Source organism: Vigna radiata, chromosome 5, assembly GCF_000741045.1.
Source record: "Vigna radiata var. radiata cultivar VC1973A chromosome 5, Vradiata_ver6, whole genome shotgun sequence".
In the NCBI taxonomy this organism is placed as follows: domain Eukaryota; kingdom Viridiplantae; phylum Streptophyta; class Magnoliopsida; order Fabales; family Fabaceae; genus Vigna; species Vigna radiata.
Genome location: NC_028355.1, coordinates 29,756,877 through 29,777,085, shown reverse-complemented (window position 1 = coordinate 29,777,085; position 20,209 = coordinate 29,756,877).

Genomic DNA, 20,209 nt, shown 5'->3' with positions numbered 1-20,209 from the left:
CTTTTTCACCAAATGGTTTCCCTTGTTTTGCATAGGCATTTAATACTTGTGGGAGAAAAAAGTGTCTTCACTATAGTCTCATAGTGCATATTATGCACTAGAGGTTTATAGATTTTTTTAATAAGATGCGATGAAAGCAAAGTTCTATTTGGAAAAAAAAATGGAGACGTTTGGAAGGAGGATAGATAGTGTTTTGGATGAGGTGAAGTAACTCCTGCACAATTTCTTTTGAGAAGTACGTTGGAGGTGTACCTATCAAAAGTTTTCCGATACCCCAAAGTCAGTAAATTGTTCATAGGATTGCCTAGAACAGTAACAATAAATAAGTTTTAAATGTGAATCATTTACCTCTTACATTTGATCTGTATTTATAATTTTCACCATGAGTATGAGATTAGCGAAATCTTAATCATAGTCCAATCTCAATCCAATACCTCTAATTACCACTTATCTTAATCTTTGCAAAAAAACTTAATTATCATTTTAGACTGGATGTTTTGTTTCAGACTGTTCGATCTAAGTTAAGTTGAGGATTTTTGTCACGTTTAGTTTGGCTGCGTCCTACACTTTAGAGCCATCCAGTTAGTTTGGTTATAAGGTGACTATATGACCGTCCTGATCATACAGTACAAATAGTAAAATTAATAACATTTGTGGAGGAAAAACTATAATAATAATAATAAAAAAAAAAACCTCTAACATGACGCTAATGTAAAAAATGTACAAAAAGATGAGCATCATCATCTCTGAAATTCTTATCTTATAATTTTTCTTGATTATAGCCACCATCTGTTACTTTTCTTTGCTTACATTACACACCTTTTCATACTATTCAAGAAATCCATCTAATCCTCATAAAACCCTAAATCATTAATTCAATTAAATCCCTATTTTAAATCAGGCGTTACATTAATAAATTTCCCCTTAATTAACTATTAAGACCCACAACAATCATTATATTAATGCTACCACAACAACCATTATATTAAGGCTAGCTATAAGGTATTATTATAACATCACTTCGTCATGTTTGTGCAATGATCTCTGATGTGTTCCAACTAGCTTATCATTGTTCCATCATCTAATCCATAATTGAACTTATCACTTTCTCCTTTAGCACTACTCATGATTCATTCTTATTTTTTTTATCACTAATTCATCATTGCGCTTATGACATCATTATTTATATTTTATACTCTTCCAACAAAATACTTCTTTATATTTTATAATCATAATCCAGCATGCTAGCATTATTCAAAAGCTGATTAATATTTTTAATAATATAAGAATTTAAAAGAATGAGTGTGTAAGTGTTTTTTTTTTTTTTCATTTTAAAATAAACATATCACATGTTGTAATATTATTAATCGATGTTACTAGTAATTGAGCTCAATCAATTTTTGTGACTGAAGGTATCATAACATATATAATAGAGCATGACTAATATTGTCCCAAGCTTACATTACAAAAAATAAAAAAATGAAAATCAGCAATCTCATTATTATAATTGTGAAGTGAGCATAAAGCATAAACTACACATATATATCCTTCAAAATTCAGTACCACATCCCAATGGTTTTGTTTAAATGATAAAATAAATAAGTATAACAAAAATTTTAAAAAAAGGGGTGAAAGAATGGATATAAATATATAGTAGAAAATAAGAACCAAAATCATTACTTCAACAGGAAAATAGAGAAAATTAGTACTTTTTTATCCTCAAGAATTTCCTCATCATTCTTATGTAGAGTCAACGGTTAAATGGAGATTTTCTACGATCTTATCTCCATTCTCTTTATCTCTTTTTAGCCTATTTTATCCAAAATAATCTTATCATAAGTCACTTTCACTTGTGAAACTACGTACAACTTCAAATGAGAGTTCAATTCAAGCCAGAGATCATTATTTGGGCATTGTATATCCTCTTCTTTTTTTACTTTATACATAAATGAAATTAAAAAAAAAAAGTTACACTAATTATAAATAGTAATACTAATATACAACAACAAACAAATATTCTAGCTATAAATTGAAAATGCCAAATATTGTGTGGTACACCAAATAATAGATGATATTTAGAATTATTTTAGTTAATTGGCTCAATTATAACAAATTGATTATAATTGGTGTTAATAATTATTTTATTTTTCTAGTTTCTCTCCTGTTTATTTATGACTTTTTCTGTCGATAGTTTTGCTGCAAAAAGAGAATCTTTAAATCTGATAAATATTATCCGTTTTAAGTCTTTACTGATATATTTTTTATATCATTTTAAAAAAACTCTTATCAATAGAAATTTTATGTGTATATAAACTCATATTATTTTTTATTTTACTTGATATGAAACTTTGTTTATACTCAACAGTAATTGTATTATATCTGACATGATTCTCTATTCATTCGGGTAATGATACATAGACAACATTTTTTGACAACATTTGAACATTATCATACGTGTCATTGTGTGATTGGTCCAAATGACACAATGACACTAAACTAATCACACAATGACACGTATGATAATGTTCAAATGTTGTCAAAAAAATGTTGTCTAAGTATACACGCGTTTATTTGGAAGAGAAACGCGGAGATTGAGGCGTCACTATCTGGTGAAAGACTAGCATGGTTCTATTCATGTGGTGAAGTTGGAAACTGGTCAAAGAATCTTGAAGATGTGAATGGGCGAACGTGGATACAAAGAAGAAAAAATATAAAAATATATAGAAAAGAAAAAGGATAAGGCGGGATTTGAGGAAGGAAGAGGCGACCACATCTATTGTTGCAAACGTGTCTACCATAGCACACATTTATTTGTTCGGTGAGACGGTTTAGGCTACCATGCCAATCATAACAATTAATTCATTCACAATACCCATTTATTTTAAATATTTCATGTGTATAGTCTTTACTAACAATTTTCACTCTTTCTAAAATTTAAGTCTTATTTCTCTTATATTTAATAACAAGAGGTTTTCAAATGTTCCAATCCCAAAATCGGTTGAGACAGAACTAGGATAAGACTACTTCTCCAAATTAAATTAATTTATTTTAATGTTTTTACTTATTTTTTTATTTTGTAATATTTGTTCTGCAGTTTTTATATGATATTTTATTAATAGTTTTTTTTCTTTACTCCAAAGATACAATGTTGGATACCCGAGAAAAATTATAGTATAAAATAAAAAAATTGTTTTGATATAAATTAATGTAATAATTATTTTATACAGTTTTTAAGAACTGCAAGTTAATTTATATTTGTTTCTAATGTATTATTTCTAAGGAATATACAAATATTAAATTTATAAAAAGTTATTTAAAATAATTTTTTAATTGCAATAATGTTTTAATACATAATTTCATTATTTTAAAAATTTGAAAATATAATATATGTAGAGTTTATTTAAAGTTAAAAATAAAGTAATTTTCAAAGAAAAAAATAATGTTTAAAATAAGTCAATTTTATAACTAAAAATTACTTATATTTGAATACAAATGTAAAAACACATTTTTTTAATTCTTTCGAGTTTTGAAAATTTTTATGAATTTATTTGATAAATTATTTTAAAAAAATATTTATTAAATAAGCTTTTAACTTAATTTTAATTTTGGCATCTAAAATATAATAGTGTGTTTTAGTTTAAAAAGAATTTTTTTTTTCTTAAATCAAATCATCCATAAAAAAACTCAAATAGGTTATTATTTTTATAAAATAGTGACAATATAACAAAAATTTTCATATATCAAAATTGAATAAAAATACACACAATTTTATAAAATTAAAAAAAGAGAGTAAGAAACTAGATGTTAATATAATTGCATAATTTTATTTAGGAGCGCATGACTAATGGATATGATTAAGTTACAACATTAATTAGACCAATATGTTAACTTAATAAGAAAAGTTTTGAATATTATTAGGAATAAAATAGTCAACATGTTAAAAGAAAGCCCATGGGATGACCCTAGCACATAGAACTTTATGGATATTTGGACTTGTGAGCTTTTCTAATAAAGGATTTTTTTTGGTCATATGGGTTTTTTTTGGCCTCAACCCATGTGGGATAAAATCAAGTCCTATAAGATGAACTAATTTTACAAGTTTAAATGTTATGTAGTATATATTTATGAATTGGACCTTGTTGTTGGCACTAGGCCCAATGACATATTAAAAAGCATGACCCAATAAGGCCCTTTAAGTTTCTCCAATATGAAATAGCCCAAACCTATGCCTATTTGGGTCATATTCACATATTATAAATAAATCTCGACAATTTGGTATGATGGTTATAGTTTATCATTCTGTTATTATTTATTAAATTGTTCTTATACTTTATAGGTAAATATTATTTCAATAGGAACATAGGCTCATGAACCATGTTGATCCTATAAATATAGCTAGTATTCCTTGAGGAATACTCACTCTCATAAACACTAATACAAATGATATTTACAAAGAACTCTAATCCTCTTATTGACTTGAGTGAAAAAGTGTCTTGTGTAGGTGAATCTCCCCCCTCTCAATAGCTAAGAGGCCATTTTCAATCGATGGGAGCTCTCAAAACCACCGTTAGGATCTTTCCACCTGTTCACAAGTACACACTCAAGATATCGGTAAGATCGTTTGGCACCCACCATGGGGCCCCGATAAAATATTTTCCTGACCTCACCTCCTTATGGTCACCATGTAGTCCAATCCAACGATGACCATTTAACATCAATATCAATGTAATTCCAATAGAACAATAAAATTGTTAAGACAAGATTGTCTAGAGAGACTATAACGTCTAAAAATCCAAGTTTTAAAGTTTAACAATAAGCATTAAACAAAATATCCTTTTAGAAAAAGAAGTGCCTACTTAACGTATAACATTTTGCTCAAACTTCACAACTATGAATGAAAAAGGTTTTCACAAATGATTTTCTTCTTTTTGGTGGAGGATTTCTAAAAATAAACTAAGAGCAAAGATGTTCCAAGTAGCTCCCAAGAAGGAGAGGTGAGTCACAACGGACAAACTTAACACTAAGTCCTTCCTAGCTAGATTTTCCTTAGGTTACCTTTACCAAAGCTTCTAAGTAAAAATCTTCCAAAAAAAATTTCAAGTGCAAATCTAAGAATGCTTCTAAACCAAAGAAATGTTTATCTAGAACGCAACAATACACCTAGATATCATGGAGAAATATAAAAAGGAAATAAGGCAAGGAATAAAAGGAAAATGAATGGAATGGAAACTGAAATTAAAGATGCTAGAAAACCTTATGTTAAAGTGCAAGTGACACTTAGAGCCCCTTAATACACTCTCACTACTAATGCACGTGTAAAGCTATTACAATGTTTACCTATGGACATCGAATTACACCAAAGGAATTTTTCTAAGCCACTAAACAAAGAAACAAAGAACAAAATTACAAATCAAATGTTTGTGATCTAACAACAAGTAAAAGTGCAAAACAACCTTTAAAATTTCTTGGATGCTTTAAGTATTTAGCCTCTTTTGATGTCACTCCAAAACAAAATGGAAGAATGTTCTCTTAGTCAATTTAATGCTGTTGGAAAATGAAGAAAAACTTGTTGGACAACCTCTCCAATTCACAAGTTTTGCTTCTACTCCACTTCTAAGATGCTACCTTAGTTGGAATAAGTCTCTAGGACTAAACTACACCACTTCTAAGACACAAACTGTTTTTATAATTTCAAACTCGAATTATAAGCTTTTACTGCAATCATATGCTTTAAACACAAATACTTATGCATAACAGTGTTGTTTGGTCCAATTTGCATAGAAAAATTGACTCAAAAGTGGTGGTTTGACATACTAAAATGCACACAATTGAAACTGGCTTGAAATGAACCATTCCAACAACTTTATATCATTGAATTAGACTTGTTTAAACTGAATTTAGAACATAAACACAATATTTTGAAATTTGTCCTTACAATAGCCAATTGTGTAGCTAAATGACTCAACAATACCACCAAATATGAGTTATAATGATTTAATGACTTAGGTAGTGTTGCAACCAAGATTGCGACGAGACGATGAATCGAAAAACAAACGGGTTTAAGAAAAGATTTTGGAAGTTGCTACCATAATTTATTCTGGAAAAACTATGGAAAACCATAAAAATAAAAGTTTGGTCTACGAAAACTAGATTTTAGGTTTGGGAATCGGTTACGCGTAAGGAAGGTATTAGCACCTACTACGCTTGTCCAAAAGCAGTACCTTTAATTAAATGTATAAAGTTGACGTGTTTTTTTCAAAATATTTATTTTTCCCTAAAAATAATTATATAAAGAAACTAATAAGAAACAAAAATATTTTTGTTTTTGTTTTATGAACCTGATAAGGATTGACCTTTTTCATACGTATATCCATTTATGATGGACAATCAGGGATCATACAGTTCTTTATTTAGAAAAAGGTTTCTGAATTTGTTTAAAAATTCTTATGTTTGTTACACATTGGGGACACTGTGTAGTTTAAGTATGGTCTATTGGGGGAGATTTTTCTTTGTTTACGCTTTTTTTTTCTAGGTTGTTTTTGTTGTTTTAAGCTTATATCTTGTGCACAGTTTTCCATGTTTCTCTTGATTTCTGAACTTTGTTAAGGTTTTAGGCTCTTCCTTCGCTTGATTGATACTTATGGTTTGAAATCCTTGCTCTTCTCTTTTTGGAAAGATGATTATGATGTTGAGAGGTTGATTGATTGTGACAAAAATACCGTGTGTGAGGATTTAAGCCGCTTGATGTTCTTTATTGTGTGTGATATATCTCTTGATTGTTTGCACATATGCTTTGGCTTGACTATTGTTGATAATTCTTGATTGATATCCATGTTTGAAAGTGATAAAGGTGATTTTGTTCTTGAGCCTCTCTAGCCAAATAAGCCTACCTTGTTTTAATCCTTTTATAACCCCTTTGAACCAATATGTTTATCCCTTTTCTTTGTTTTGAAGCTCATACATTAGCCTTAAGTGAAAAACCATGATCACCTTAACCTTAAGGAATTTTGGAGCTTCGAAATTGTTTTGGGAACAAGTGCGGTCTTCATTGGATTCTTATGAATTGGTTATTTGGTTCTTCTTCTTGTTTGTTTTGTAAATATGTTGTGTATCTTGTCTCTTATATTTGTGTTCTAAAAAAAAGAGAGAAAAGAAAATAGACAAGACAAGAAAAGATTGAAAAAAATCATAAAAATAAAAAAAAATTGAATAGGGAGTCAAGAAGAGGATTGAAATTAGGGGTTTTGGGTGTGATTTAATTGTATTTTCACTTGTTCCCCATTGCTCCTCTATTACTTTTGGTTTGTAGCTTTTTATCCATATTTTATCCTCCCTTGTCCTTGGCCCCATTACAACCATGAAAAGACCTTTTGATTTGAACATGCATATGTTTTGAGTGTTGATATTAGCGGCTTGCCAAGTCTATTATGACTTGCTTTCTTCAGTGCATTAAGTTGACATTGATTACCCTAGACACTTGAAAGATATAGTGATAGTGCATCTTGTGAGGTTTTGTTACTTTTGATTCACCTCTTGACCTGATTGATTATTTTGTCATGTCTTGAATTGCTTGGATGATTCCCATGAGTATCTGGTTTCTCTGATTCTTTGTGTGTTGGATGTTCTGTACTCCTTTTCTCTTTCCCAGATTCATTAAGGATTGTGTAAGTCTGTTTCTTTACTTGTGTGTCCTTTTGTTTCTGAGTCTTAAGATTGTGTCACTCTTTTAATTCCTTTGATTTGTTCCTTGATATGCGTCTTGATTTTTTCCAAGAGTGCAAAAGAATAAGTATGGTCTATTTTGATGAATTAATATTTTCTCCTGTTCACTTAACTTCTTATACTAGATTTAATTAGGGAATTGTGTTTAAATGTCCAATATTTTCTCAGTTTTGATATTTGGGTTTAATTTGACCACTAATTCTTATTTTAATTAATTTGAATTATCTGAGCTTAATTATTCCCATTATTATTTTCAGGGAAATTTTTGGAATCATATTTTTGGACAAGAAGAGAGTTGTCACGTCATCTTCTACGCTCCACATCAACATTTAGTTTTATTTTGGTTGTAATTTCATTTCTTTTCCTTTATTTTTGGACCAGATTTCGTTTTTTTTTGTAATAGGTGAGAACTTATGACTTTGAACCCATTTTTGGTCATTTAGGAAAAGGCCCAAAGTGTGGGTTGACTTCTTACCTAGGGTTTAGAGCCCAAAAGGGGGAGACTCTTATTCATTCTATCAATTTCGTTTTTGTAGCTTCTTGGACAGAGAAGAGAGCTCTCCATTTTAGGTTTTTATTTTCGTTTCTAGTTTTGAATTCAATTTGGTTTACTATTTCAGTTTCAATGAAATTTCGCTTTCTTGTTCTTGTTCAATCCAATTTTGTTTCCCATTTGAATTGCTGATTTAGGTTTTCATTTGGTCTCCATTCTCGGTTTCATTTTGTAATTTCATATTACAATTTCGATTTGCGATTTGCTTTGTTGTTTCAATCCCAATTTCATTTTCCAGATTCGTTTCAGTTCTATGTTTTCGTTTTTGTTTGCATTTTTGAATTGAGTTTCGTTTCTACATTTGAGTTTCATTTCTGCATTTGAGTTTTGTTTTTGTATTTGTTTTCGTTTTTTGCATTGCCTTTGCTATAATGTTTCCAATTTCGTTTTGGTGTTTCAAGGTCGTTTTAATGGTAGCTTAATTGTGTTGGGTTGGACTCTAGGAAAGTTGCATTGTTGCATGAGATTACTGCACCGTATTGGTGATTATGCTCTGTTTACTTTGCATAATGTTAATCTGTTGTCAGCTTTCAAATTAGGTACACACTTAGTTGCCTAATTCGTGCGTGCAGAATTGATTAATCACGTGCAATTGCGTTTGCTTAATTTGCATTTATGAAAACTAGATTAACCTACACTTAGTTGGTTAATTCGTGTTGGATTAGGGGTGAGTGGAGTGAATGATTATTGTTAATATGGTATTGGAACAAATATAATTGAACTAGTGGCCAACCTGTCATTAATTCTTGTTTTAATTAGTGTTTGAGTCAGTTAATTTAATTAGCACAAACTGTCCAAATTGGGGGCTGACTTAGAGCCTAGGTTTTAATTCCCAGTAGCCACCACACTGAGAACACTTCATTCTGCACATTTTCGTTTTAGAAGTGCTTGGACAGAGAAAAGAGCTCTCCTCTCCATCCTTAGGTTTCCATTTTTGTGTACTTTGCTTTTGTTTTATTGACCTCGTTTTCTATTTAATTGCACTTCCATTTTCAAGTTTGTTTTTGTTCTCTTGCTTATTTTCGTTTTATAGTTTCATTTATGTGTTTCATTTTCGTTTTGCAGTTTTAAATGCAAATTTTGCTTTCATTTTAGTTTTCGTTTTCTATTTGGAAGTTCATTTTTATTCCAGTATTGCATTTTGACTCTACTGCTATTGTGGTTTGATGAATTCAATTTCATTTTGTTGTTTTAATTTCGTTTTAATAGTAGCTTAATTGTGATGGGTTGATGATTGGTAAAATTGTAATGTTTCCATGAGATAATTGTGTTGTCATTTTGATTCTACGAATTTTTGCCTCACATCGTATAATCTGTTTCGCGCTTGTAGTTAGGTACACACTTAGTTTCCTAATTTGTGTTTAATCTTCACTTAGTAGATTAAATCCACAAATGCTTAATTTGTGGTAGGGCAAAACTGATTAAATATGTGCATTATGAAAATTGTGTTTAGTTTTCACTTAGTAGGCTAATTTGTGTTTGATTAAGGTGAAAGAAACATATAATTATTGGTAATTAGGGATTGGAAGCATTGGAGGGGAGCCAATAACCAACATGTCCTTAATCAGTGTTTTAATTCGTGTGTTTATTTGTAATTCTGCTCACGACCCCCTCCCCCCACTACATGTTTGACCAATTGCCTGAACCACATTTGGTCCTTGAGAGACGACTTATGAGTCACTTCCTAGTATATACTGCACTTTAATTGCATATTAATTTGATTCGGGTACGACCTCAGTCAGTCACCGCATCCAACTTATTATTACATATGCTGAATTAATCGTCATAGTAAAAAGTTATTCTGACAAATCTTTTAATTATACCTTTCATAATACGTTTTGAACGTAATTTCAATTTTGTCACTGTATCTACGTATTATGACAGATTTTTTAAAATACATTATAAAAACTCTTACTTTTATTAAAAAAATGTCATCGATCAATTTATTATAACATGTGGGTTTTACTTATCATAAGAAATTATCATAGAATTTTTTTTTCCACTTACTAAATCCAATAGTTGAATTCTTTTTTAGAAAATATAAAATGACTTTTATGGTCACAAAAATATAATAATAAAAGGAAATTTTATCGTTAAATGTAAAATGATTTTGACGATAAATAGAAAGAAGACTAACAAAATCGGAAGCTAACCAAAATCTTAAAATGACAGTGATGAGGATATAGAGAATAAATAGAACATGATTCTAGATCACTAACTTATCTATCACGTCATATTAGATTAATAAATAAACAATATAAATTTTGAAAATGGATGGTTTTGTAATAATTTGGTGATGAAAATAACGAATTATTGTGCGAATAAATAAGCATGATTGTGTCGAATTTATAAATTGATTAAAGAAAGGGAAAAGGATTGAAGTGTGATTGAAGGGGAAAATAAGAGAGTAACACTCACCCTTTGTAGACGGACATTGCTATATGTATCAAAGATCTTTCATTGTTGGGGAGGGACCATGTCAAATCAATTTTCTTTCTTATTTTTATATATTTTCTTATCACTTTCATATAGCTTTTCTCTTTATTTTTGGATCTTAATGGTGACATATGTAGATTGTTATTTTTATTAATAATAATAATAATATAACTGTTATCATTACTGTTATATTTATTTAAATTTGAACTGTATTTCAATTTTCAAGAATATTAAAGTTCAGTTAATATTCAATAATTTAGTTGGATCAATATTAAATTTAAAACCAAAAATATCTCAAATTAAATATTCTTAATCTAATATACTTTATGTTATTTAATTTCATTAGTGAAATATATATATATATATATATATATATATATATATATATATATATATAAGAAAATAAATTTTTTTCATTATAAATATTTATGAAAATCATTATCATTGGAAATGCTGACTTGGATATGGTAGATAGTTTTATATCTGTCATTGACATTGTTTATTATTATTATTATTATTATTATTATTATTTTTATTTATAGATTTATATGATCATGACATTATTATTATTATTATTATAATAATTATTATTAAAATTTAACTTGGTTTTAATACATCTTAAAAAGTGAATTATAAGTAGATTTTGTAAAATTGAGTCAGTTTTAAAATCTAAAATAATAATAATAATAATAATATTATTATTATTATTATTATTATTATTATTATTATTATTATTATTATTATTGTTGTTGTTGTTGTTGTTGTTGTTGTTGTTGTTGTTGTTGTTGTTATTATTATAATTTTAATTTTTTTTTTCGCAACCCAATTGACTTGTTTAATGAACCTCTACAGCGCAGTCTCCATTCTTGTTCTGAATTTGTGCTGAGGGGACCATTTTTTCTATTATATAGGCCTTTAATTCAAATGTTACTCTTCTTTCCATTTCACTTTATAAATTATTTCGTTATCATGACATATAGTATTCCATATGGTTGTTTAGCATCACTTTCAGTGTGTAGAAAAATTCTTCCTACACACTATCAATGGAAAACCTTTATCATCTGAAAATTAATTATACAATTGTTTACATTTAATTCTTTTTTTTTTTTTTTTGCATGACTGGTATTGAAAAAAGAAAATATTCTGACTTTTTCCCTCAATCGCTTTCTGTTGCTATTTTTTAATCTGATATGAAAGTTGCATTGCTTCTTGGGAATGTATTTTTACGTTGTACGTTTCTAACAACCTAACCCTTTAAAAGCAATCCTCATACTTAAACGTAATTTGCCCTTATAAGTGCTTTTCTTTTTTGTATTCATTTTCATTTGTTTCGTGTATGAATAGAATTATTAAGAAATTTTATAAAATTGGGAAGAATATAAATTTTATATTGAGTTAAATCCATTGTAACACTCACCAGCCATGAAAGTTTGACGTTGAGATTGAAAGGGACACATTAAAAATAAAAATTAAGAAATCTTTGACATATATATACTAAAATGTTAAGTGTCAACTTTTTCAGAGAATAGTCATAAAAATAGTGATTACCAAACCACCAATTATGCTTCACATTCCATTATATTCCTATTGTTCATCTTCTTTTTCGCCTTTATTTTAGTCTTTGTCAAACTACCAATTCACATTTACATTTCTTCATCAAATAAATCATTTTTTTTTCTTTGCAATGACTATAATGAGAAAACTTATAACCATATAAATTTACTTCAATATTTCACCTAAAGTTGTGTTTAATAATTGTTATAATGTACCACCTTTCTATGTTATCCTTTCTAATCTACTTTGAGATTAAAAACTCTTAATAGAATAAAGAATAAAGAGAATAACTCTAAAAAGTAAGAGAACACATATAAAACTATGAGAATTAATATAGTTCCATATTAGCTAAACATAGTGTGGTGTTTTGCTTTAGCAAATCTAAGGAAGATTCTCAGACATTAAGATAACCAAGAGGCTATCTAGGTATGAAAATTCACTTCCAAAGATTCCAAAGAAAGAAGAGAATTCAATTAAGCAAAATGGAAGACATAAATAAACAAAAAAAAAATGGAAATACATATAACATAAGAACAAAAGGAAGATGAACACATGAATTTAAATGGAACAAAAGATGGAATAACAATCATGCCACTTAAGGGTACAATGCCATCCAAGATAAGTGGTAGTGTCATCACTTGAACCTAGGTTTAAGATAAGACAATGGTGGTTCAAAAACATTGTCTAGAGCATTCCTTCACTCAAAGATGCACTAAGAGTCTTCAATTCTTCAGATTTTATCATCATCAAAACTTTATAGATCTTCAAGATACCAATACTCCTTATTGGAAACATGAAATGTTATGATCTATGCATTAAACCTTTAGTTCTTATTTGAAACTGTGAGTGTTGTTGGAGAACGACCAATTTTGTATCATCTCTTTATTCTGATAAACTCCAATATGTCTTTCTTTGTATTAGAACCTGTCATAGTATGTTTGGCCTGTTAGTTTTGAATCCTTTTGTCATTGTGTTGGTTCAGGATATTTAAAGAGGGGCTGGTTTGGATTTGTTTTGATAAATTCAATGGTGTTTGGTGGTTTAGTTTAAAAGAAAGTGTTGTCTAGGTAGATCAGGGTCTCCTTAGTTCATGTTAATTGAAGGGTATTGGTATGGTTAGTTTTCAATGTCTGTTTTAGCACTCCTAATATGTTAATAATGTAAATACGGTCTAAGTTAATGAGTTCAGTTGCTATAAGGCCTCTGTCATTTTTTCAGTTGCAATACAGTCTCTGTCAATTTTGTTCAGTTGTTATAGATTTCAAATCCTAGTATTTAGTCACTATAGATTCCAAATCCTAGTATTTAGTCACTATCATTTAGTCACTGAAATATTCTTGTGTAGTATTCTAGTACAATACAATATATTTTCTCTAGTGGTTTGGTTGTGTTTATGTTTTAGCAATGTTCTAATTGATAAAAGATGTATTGTCTAATGGTTGAGTTGTTATAAGGTGGTTATCTAGAGGCTAGTTGCTAAAAGACAATTTATCCGTTGTTTTACTCTCTATAAGGTGTTGTCTAGCATTACAATGGCAAAAAGGTGTCTCTTTAGTGCTTTCACTAATGCCATAAGAACTGAAGTGTTTCCAATTTATATAGGTTGTATATTTTAGTCCCTTAGTTTCTGTAAACACTTTCCATTATTTTCTATTTGCTATAGGATGTGTCTTATAGTGTTTAGTTTTTGTCCAATTCCTTTGAAGCATTTCCAATTCCTTTAAAGGGTGTACTCTGGTACCATAGTTGCCATAGGATCTGGTTTCATGTGTTAGAATGTATCTTCCCTAATTTCAGTTGCTATAATGGTTATTTCCATGACTAGTGAGTTATTACAAGTGCTTAAGTCCCTATCCATGTGTCACAGTTGTCAAACTAAGTGTGTAGAGTGCCTAAACAGTGAGTTCAAATGGTCTAGTGATAAGATGTATGTCTCATATATCCAAATCGAGCTTCTAATTGTTCAAACCGAGCTTTAATCTATCATGGTTGAGCTCTCCTTTGTCCAAAAATCACACAAGTTGATAGTCAATATACACTATTATTCACTATAACACCATTAATTTATGATAGCTTTTGTTTATAGTTCATAGTTCATGTTGTATAAATGCTAAAAATTGAATTATATTTGTTGGTTTTTTACTTTTTAGGTCATAGAGTTGTAAAAATGGATCACTATTAATTAAAAAAAATAAAGGAGTTGATTGCCATAAAAAAATGGCAAAAAAAGATGTTGATTGATATAAGAAATTGTCATTTTTCGATGTTAATTAACATCAGAAAATTAAACAATTTTTTATGTTAATTAACATAAAAAGATGGTATTTTTTTAATTTGATTAACGTCATAATTTTTTTGCTTTCGACATCAATTTAAGATCTCTCGATATGACGTCGATATTTTTTGGTCGTTAAAGGTCGAAAATCACAGACGTGAAAAGCCTTTTTTGCACTAGTGGTTATACTAACTTTTGATGGTGAGAACATTTCGTGAATGTCTTATTTGTTTCTAACGTCCATTTCTGACTTGTATATAATAAAGCAGGTGGATACTTGACATAGGAAGCTTCAAAGAATAGAGTAGATATGCATGCAGGTACATATGTCCTTTTTCTTATCAATTTTGTTGTTTTGAGACATTGTGCATTTAATGCTCTTTAATGTGTGCTAAGATCAACTATGTGCTTTTCAAGTTTAAACAGATTGATCGTTTAACCATTTCTGAAAAGATACCTTGTAATTCATAAATGTTTCATCATTGGATGAAAATATCGTATGCTACAAGGTATCGTATAGCCCAAACAAGGCATTTACTAACAATGATTCATTTAGTGATCTTTGTTCAATGTAAGAACATGTTTAGGATAATATTACTTAGCACATTTGTTTATGTAGAATTGTTTATATCTTTTAGTGTGTTTTCCAAAAACATTATTTAACACATTATTTTGCAAGGCATATAGTGAGAGCTCGTTTTGCAATACACATTGACGCATTTTATGAATATATCGTTTGATAGTGCGTCTACTAAGATCAGTGCGTTTGCTAAAACTTTTCTTTAAACATTCTGATCTCACAAAGCTTTATAATAAGATGCTTCTCTTTCAACGATATTATTTTTCACAAAGAAAATACTTTGTCAAATACTCAAATATTATTCTAGGACTATTTCCTTGCTGTTTTTTGCCTGATCATTTGCACAACAACACAATATCTCTTTGCTAAAGCACAGTAGCGTCTCATAATGTATAAAAGGCTTCATCAACTTTATCAAAGTCAATGACTTAAGTGTAATGGATCTTTCTCGAAGTTCTTTAAAAATTTGAGACTACATGAAGAAGAGAAGGAGTACAATATTATTACACATACTGTTACGCTGCTGAAATTCTCTCTTTCTCAAATTGTGCATTGTCTACTGTTGGTAGTACATCTTTGTAACAGGTTTCTCAAATCTGTATTATTTTGATCATAACCTCTCTAACAAAGTTATTCTTTTGTACTTGCTTTAAACATACATTTATTTTTGGATAATCAAGAGTGATTCAAAATACTTGGTTTGTTTAGCTAAGGTGGAGTTAAATGGTATTAACCAATTGGGCTATGGTAAACCAAGAGTGGTGAAACTCATTTGTAACTTGTTGAAGCTAGTGGAACCCTTTAGGAGTTCTTAAAGGAGAACTATACATAGTTGAGGTTTAATGAACCAATATAAAACCAACTTTTATCTCTGTCCCCTTTTTATTATGTTTCCAAACGCTTGTAAAAATCCTCAACTGTTCAACATTGTCTATAGACCGTCTAACCCCTGTAAAAAATGTCCAACACTTTTTTCGAAAAGTTTTCAAACTCTATTCAACCCAACCCCCTACCCTTTCTCCCCTTTTTAGAGTTTGTTTGTTAGTTCATATCACTATAACCAGAATTAACGATATATTAAGTATGATAGTTGCCAATAAAATTCTGCACTATAATTATATAAGTATATCTTATACTCCAAAAAATGATCCAGATAGTTTTAGATTATCACTTATTATATTCTCTACCAAAAGCAACTCAAAATTTCCAATGATTATAGAAGTTAACCCTAAAAAATTATAGACTTCAAATATTTCTTCACATGCAGACATATAAAAAAAAAATTAATATGTATAGTTCCCCACAAACACGTAAACGTAATACAATGGGAACTTCTAAACTCCACCAGACACGTATTCATCATCATTTCACCACTAACCCAAAATTTTCATCACACAACAACAATATGATCACAATAGAAAGTAAACAAGACTGAGTTAACTCTCCTTACGTTCAACATACTCTGAATCCATACAGGGACAAACAATAAGGTTAGTTAACTCCTTTTATCTTATTTTTCTATAGACGACTTCTTTTCTACTTTGACTCTTACTTCGTTTTTCCCTCTACATAACTTCTTTGTTAACTCTCTCACACATAAAAACTATTTTACTGCAACAAAAGTTGCAACACTAAAAAGAAAACTCACATTCATTCTTATTACTCTAATTTAGTATAAAAAAAAAAAACAAATATACTTTTGCTCTAGTCAAAGTTCGAACTCACCACCTTTAAGTTCCAAACCAACATTCTAAACCAAAGTGACTATCACATTTATCTTATTATTCATATCTTCAACAAGAATCACAAAGAATCATCATACACACAAACACATCCAAGAATAATAAAAATAGAAATCACATCCAATACATACAAAAATAATTCGACACATTGACTTTCAACCCATAACAAGGAACTCTAACCAACTATATTATGTTTTACTTTGATATAACCTGTCATTTATTATTTTAACTAATGTTGTTCATGCTCATACCACCCTTCTAAATTTTTTTTTACTCTTTTATTTTGTTTCTAAATTAGTCGTGTCTAGTTATCTATATATTTCAAAAAAAATGTAGGTTAAAACACTCTTTTGGTCCTCATATTTGTCTGTCAATCTCAATTTGGTCATAATATTTTTTTTTTGTCTCAATTGGGTCCTATAACTTGTAAAAATGAGACAATTAAGTCCTTTCCGTTTAATGGTCTCAGACGGTGTTAAATATAGCTGAGTTGTATTTGCTGACGGGCATTGTTTGATTAGATGAAATTTTTATTTAAATTAAACAAGTATGACGTGGCAAAATTGAATTAATTTATATTAAAATAATATATTAGGAATTGAAAAGGAAGAATAATGAATTAGAAAGAAAATTAGGGATCTGGACATTAATCACCACTGTTCTTCGTCAAGGCCATGGGCTTCCTTGGTAGCCGCCGGTCACAGCCGGAGCTTCGCCGACGGCATTCTCTCTGTCTCTCTCTCTTTTTCTTTCCGAAGTTCAGATTCTCTCTTCCGTTCTGTGTTAGAATTGGGTTTAGTAGTAATAGATTCATATGCTCGGTCTAGAAGATATGAGTATTCCATTTCTTCACAGCAATTTTGAAAAGAGGAGAAAGGCTCGTTAAAATAAACAGTAAGGCAAACTTTTGTTAGATCCTTCCCAATCTAATGAATCAGGTAATTTCTCCTTTTCAACAGGATCAGGATCAGGTAATTTCTTTCGCCGCTTAACCTAAGGATAGTTGAATCCAACAGATCTAATGGAAGGATCTACATCCTCCTTTGATTCAACAGCATAGAGTCCTTCATCGTCTGAACAGAAAGACGAGACCCTAATATCAAAAGCATTACTTTTAAAAGAATTCGAAGATGACAGAAAATCCCGAGTGTCAAAAAAGGCAGTGTCTTCATCATCTGTTTCTTCCTCAGCTACATCATTTCTCTTATTGTCATCCTCAGACTCAGTTCCACTTTCTTCTGGATGAAAAAGTTTAAATGCAAAAGAAAATGGAAATAATTCATAAGAAAACCTCTATTTTCAAGAAAATGCACAACCAAAAGGGAAAGGAGAAGAAGAGGGAAAGGGTTTCCTGCTTGCGAGTGAATCGGAGGAGTCAGCGTTGGTGACGTTGATGCGGTGACCCACGGCGAGCTTGGCGGTCACTAGTGGCGCTTGGCAGTCACTGGTGGCGCTTGACGGAGGAACGAGAGAGCTTCTCTCTCACGCGCAAAGAGAAGAAGGAGAAGGGAGGACCCAACGCCATGGCCTGCGATGCTTCCGATGGTGAACAACGGTGTTGTCGACGCCTTGGACCGTGACTCGCGGTGGCCGATTGGGTGGAGGTTGAGGCGGACACGCATGAACGGAGGAGATGAACGCTTCTGGGTTCCTCTGGTTCCCTTGATTCCCAATTTCTGGGTTTCTTCTAATTTCTGATACTCACCACTTAAATCCCAATTACTTAAATCCCTAATTCATCCACTTATTGTTTTTATTGTTTTCTGATTCAATAAAAAAATCCCAATCATAAAATCATTTTCCATGTCAGCTTTAATTTTTAACATTAAAATCCATGTAATTAAATAATTATAAATCACTTAATTCTCTNTNCACCATGTCATCAGTAATAAACGCCNTTAGTCATNANTTAACGGAGAGGACTTAATTGCCTCATTTTTACAAGTTATAGGACCTAATTGAGACAAAAAAAAATATGATGACCAAATTGAGATTGACAAACAAATATGAGGACCAAAAGAGGGTTTTAACAAAAAATGTATTGATAAATTATAATAGTGTAATTTATTGGGAAAAGTTGATTATTTTTTAATAAAAGAACCAGTTTATTCAAAGTAATTAATATATGATAGTATAACTTTTATGGTTTATAAGTATGCAATTATTTAACTCTATTATTAAATTAATAATAGAAAATGACTTTACTAACACAAATATATATATATATATATATATATATATATATATATATATATATATAATAATGTTGAATTTTTTTAACCTTTTTATATTTTTTTATAGTTGTTTATAGTTTTCAAATTTGTTTAAAAAAAATTAAATTAAATTTTAAATCAATCTCACTTTTTAATTCTCTCCAAATAAAGAAAAATCTATAATTAACGATTATGTTCTTTTTTTTTTCAGTTATTTTCATCTTTCCAAACATAGAATTAGAGTATATATATTATAACTAGATTTTATTTAGTTTTATATGGTACATGGATGAATATAAAATGTACTACATATGCTTAAGTACTCAATTTGTTGGTCAATGTGCATTAATGTGTAAATGTGTGTCTAAGATGATATATATTTTGAAACTTTAGAAAATGAATAAATTAGTAAAATAGAGTATTTTGAACAAACCCTATTGCATATTTGAAAGGGATATTTGATGGTGTTAGCTCTTGTAGGATCAAACACATTAATAAGAGATGTTGAATTAGTTATGGGGCAATGATTGGTAGGTTATGTGTTGGTATCACAATAAATTTACATTGAGGCATGTCATCACTTGCCCTACCCTTCAAATGAGACAACTTCAACTTCCTAAACTTTTGAACATGGAAAACTCTTGTACATCATTTATGTTCTCATTAACAAAGTTCTAACAAACATGACCATTATTATTATTATTATTATTATTATTATTCCATTATTAATAGATTTCTCTTTTTGCATGGATTAATCCTAATTTATTATGCAATATCAATGCTTGACCTTGTCTCTTTTTCATAACTTTCGCTTTCAGTTCATTAATTAGGTCCTAATCAATATAGATGGATTAATTACCAATAATGCATCCATAGCTTCAATGATGTCATACCAATAATTCCACCTTGGTCTCTTCATTTTTATTTTGTTCATAATTATTCCATGCCAATCCAAGGAATGATCTCATACCACTTATGATCTGAATGGATAGTTGTGGATTGATGATGAGGGATGTTATCTATAATGATTATCATGTTTAAGGTAATAAAAACAGAGTTAGGAGATGTGATTAGAGGTGGAAGGGAGAGATAAACATACCTATTTTCTGTTTTTCAATAATGATGTTTGAATTT